Raw genomic sequence first — 4,455 nt, 5'->3', positions numbered from 1 at the left:
CCCTATGAACACGTGCCTGACAACCACTTCTGTTCTACCTTAGATTGAATGAGTATCTCTTGGATTCCTTAATCAGAATCTTCGTGGTATAAGTTAGAACCCATGGATGGCCATTCCTGAGATCCGGAAAGTCTAAACCTTGTCTGTGATATTTTGAGTAGGATCTGGGAAGGGATGGCTGTGACGAACTTCAAACTTGCGAGTGCTGGGCGTAGTGACAGACGCAAAAGGATAGTAAATCCTATTCCAGTATTATCGAGAACCTCCAGATGATTAGCCATGCTGTGACAGAGCATTTGGACCATTTTCACAGAGAGGATGGGATGTAGCCATTGACAACAGTGATGCCCTTATAGAAAGCTTGCCATGGAAAGGAGTAAGACTGATTCGATGAAGACAGCGGGAAAGCAGAGATTCAGAGGAACGAAAGCATCTCTATACGCTTATCTGAAGCTCTCACCAACGATATGCATAAGTATTCCTATCTTTACATTCTGTTTATTTATTATTATTATTCGAAAACTCTATAACCATTTGATATCCGCCTGACTGAGATTTACAAGGTGACCATAGCTTGCTTCATACCAACAATCTCCGTGGGATCGACCCTTACTCACGTAAGGTTTTATTACTTGGACGACCCAGTGCACTTGCTGGTTAGTTGTGCGAAGTTGTGAAGTTATGTTTGGACCATGGTATTGTGCACCACTTGTTGGCGCCATTGCCAGGGAGAGAACGAACAACAAATTTTACAACCTCTGAGTAACAATTTCGCATACCAAGTTTTTGGCGCCGTTGCCGGGGATTGTTTGAGTTTGGACAACTGACGGTTCATCCTGTTGCTCAGATTACGTAATTTTCTTCTTATTTTGTTTTCAAAAAGTTTTCAAAAATTTTTCAAAAATATTTTCTTCTTTTTCGTTTTTCCCAATTAATATTAAAAAAATATTTTAAAAAAATATATTTTTCTTCAGAATTTTTAAGAATGAATTCTAGTGTTTCATGAAGCATGTAGAAGCCTGGCTGGCTGTAGAGCCACATCTAAATTCATTTGGACTGAGGCTCCCAAGTCATCATTACAAGAGCAAGCTAGTTGTTGCTAATCAAATTTGTTATTGTATGACTGATTTGTATCTTCTAAAGCTTGGCTGGCTATTAAGCCATGTCTAACCCTCAGATTGGAGCTTTAGACTAAGAGTGCAAGATTCCTGGAATTCATATTAAAAATTTTGAAATCTTTATTTCTCTTTTTCACATTAATTTTCGAAAAATATAAAAAAAATTATAAAATCATAAAAATTAAAAATATTTTGTGTTTCTTGTTTGAGTCTTGAGTCAATTTTTAAGTTTGGTGTCAATTGTATTTTTTTTTTAAAATCTATGCATTTTTTTGAAAGTTCATGCATTCATAGTGTTCTTCATGATCTTCAAGTTGTTCTTGGCCAGTCTTCTTGTTTGATCTTCATATTTTCTTGTTTTGTGTCTTTTCTTGTTTTTCATATGCATTCTTGCATTCGTAGTGTCTATACATGAAAAATTTCTAAGTTTGGTGTCTTGCATATTTTCTTTTCTTGAAAATTTTTCAAAAATAAGTTCTTGATATTCATCTTGACATTCATAGTGTTCTTGGTGTTCATCTTGACATTCATAGTATTCTTGCATGCATCACATGTTTAGATCCAAAATTTTCATGCATTGCATCATTTTTCTTGTTTTTCTCTCTCATCATTAAAAATTCAAAAATAAAAAAAATATCTTTCCTTTTTTCTCTCATAAATTTTGAAAATTTGGATTGACTTTTTCAAAAATTTTTAAAATTCAATTGTTTCTTATGAGTCAAATCAAATTTTCAATTTAAAAATCTTATCTTTTTCAAAATCTTTTTCAAAAATCATATCTTTTTCATTTTTTTATTTATTTTCGAAAAAATTTAAAAATATTTTTTAAAAATCCTTTTCTTAATTTTACATCATATTTTCGAAAATATCATCAACAATTAATGTTTTGATTCAAAAATTTCAAGTTTGTTACTTACTTGTTAAGAAAGATTCAAACTTTAAGTTCTAGAATCATATCTTGTGATTTCTTGTGAATCAAGTCATTAATTGTGATTTTAAAAATCAAATCTTTTTCAAAACTAATTTCAATCATATCTTTTCAAAATATCTTTTATCTTATCTTTTTTAAAATATCTCTTCTAACTTCTTATCTTCTTATCTTTTCAAAATTGAATTTCAAATCTTTTTCAACTAACTAATTGACTTTTTTTTGTTCCTCATCTTTTTCAAAACTATCTAACTAACTATCCCTCTCTAATTTTCGAAAATACCTCCCTCTTTTTCAAAAATTCTTTTTAATTAATTAATTGTTTTCAATTTTTAATTTTAATTTTATTTCATTCTTAATTTTCGAAAATCATTAACCCTTTTTCAAAAACTATTTTCAAAATTTAACTTTAAATCCTAATTTTTAATTTTCGAAAACCCTCTCCCTCATCTCCTTCTATTTATCTATTCATCTACTAACACTTCTCTTTACCCAAAATTCGAACCCTTTCTTCTCCTCTGAGTTCGAATTCTTCTCTTCTACATTCTTATTCTTCTTTTCTTCTACTCACATAAGGGAACCTCTATACTGTGGTAAAAAGGATCCCTATTATTATTTTTCTGTTCCCTTCTCTTTCATATGAGCAGGAGCAAGGACAAGAACATTCTTGTTGAAGCAGACCCTGAACCTGAAAGGACTCTGAAGAGGAAACTAAGAGAAGCTAAAATACAACAATCCAGAGACAACCTTACAGGAATTTTCGAACAGGAAGAGGAGATGGCAGCCGAAAATAATAATAATGCAAGGAGGATGCTTGGTGACTTTACTGCACCTAATTCCAATTTACATGGAAGAAGCATCTCCATCCCTGCCATTGGAGCAAACAACTTTGAGCTGAAACCTCAATTAGTTTCTCTAATGCAACAAAACTGCAAGTTTTATGGACTTCCATCTGAAGATCTTTTTCAATTCTTAACTGAATTCTTGCAGATATGTGATACTGTTAAGACTAATGGAGTAGATCCTAAAGTCTACAGGCTCATACTTTTCCCTTTTGCTGTGAGAGACAGAGCTAGAATATGGTTGGACTATCAACCTAAGGATAGCCTGAACTCTTAGGATAAGCTGGTCAAGGCTTTCTTAGCCAAGTTCTTTCCTCCTCAAAAGCTGAGTAAGCTTAGAGTGGATGTTCAAACCTTCAGACAGAAAGAAGGTGAATCCCTCTATGAAGCTTGGGAGAGATACAAGGAACTGACCAAAAAGTATCCTTCTGACATGCTTTCAGAATGGACCATCCTGGATATATTCTATGATGGTCTATCTGAATTAGCTAAGATGTCATTGGATACTTCTGCAGGTGGATCCATTCACCTAAAGAAAATGCCTGCAGAAGCTCAAGAACTCATTAACATGGTTGCTAATAACCAGTTTATGTACACTTCTGAGAGGAATCCTATGAGTAATGGGACGCCTCAGAATAAGGGAGTTCTTGAAATTGATACTCTGAATGCCATATTGGCACAGAATAAAATATTGACTCAGCAAGTCAATATGATTTCTCAGAGTCTGAATGGAATGCAAGCTGCATCCAACAGTGCTCAAGAGGCATCTTCTGAAGAAGAAGCTTATGATCCTGAGAACCCTGCAATAGCAGAGGTAAATTATATGGGTGAACCTTATGGGAACACCTATAACCCCTCATGGAGAAATCACCCAAATTTCTCATGGAAGGATCAACAAAAGCCTCAACAAGGCTTTAATATAATGGTGGAAGAAACAGGTTTAGCAACAGCAAGCCTTTTCCATCATCCACTCAGCAACAGACAGAGAACTCTGAACAAAATACCTCTAATTTAGCAAACTTATTCTCTAATCTATCTAAGGCCACTGTGAATTTCATGAATGAAACAAGGTCTTCCATTAGAAATTTGGAAGCACAAGAGGGCCAGTTGAGTAAGAAGATCACTGAAACTCCTCCTAGTACTCTCCCAAGCAATACAGAAGAAAATCCAAAAGGAGAGTGCAAGGCCATTGATATAACTATCATGGCCGAACCCACAAGAGAGGAGGAGGACGTGAATCCCAAGGAGGAAGACCTCCTGGGATGTCCAGAGATCAATAAAGAGTTTTCCTCTGAGGAACCAAAGGACTCTGAGGCTCATCTAGAGACCATAGAGATTCCATTAAACCTCCTTACGCCCTTCATGAGCTCTGATGAGTATTCCTCTTCAGAAGAGAATGAGGATGTTACTGAAGAGCAAGTTGCCAAGTTCCTTGGTGCAATCATGAAGCTGAATGCCAAGGGGAGATGAACCTCCCCTGTTCACCAATGAACTAAACGCATTGGATCAACTGAGATTGCCTCAAAAGAAACAAGATCCTGGAAAGTTCCTAATACCTTGCACCATA

At 34.9% G+C, this 4,455-nt stretch overlaps 1 non-coding gene across 1 annotated transcript; it reads right to left on the bottom strand.

The window, feature by feature from the left end:
- Window positions 1–3,219: 3,219 nt before the first annotated feature.
- On the bottom strand, window positions 3,220–3,327 carry LOC112746721 (small nucleolar RNA R71). The gene has a single exon (XR_003174589.1). It is a non-coding gene; the product is annotated as a small nucleolar RNA R71 (small nucleolar RNA).
- Window positions 3,328–4,455: the final 1,128 nt, after the last annotated feature.

The sequence above is a fragment of the Arachis hypogaea genome, chromosome 14, assembly GCF_003086295.3.
Source record: "Arachis hypogaea cultivar Tifrunner chromosome 14, arahy.Tifrunner.gnm2.J5K5, whole genome shotgun sequence".
NCBI lineage: Eukaryota > Viridiplantae > Streptophyta > Magnoliopsida > Fabales > Fabaceae > Arachis > Arachis hypogaea.
The sequence above is the reverse complement of the archived record's forward strand: the minus strand, read 5'-3'. Positions and strand labels throughout refer to the sequence as shown.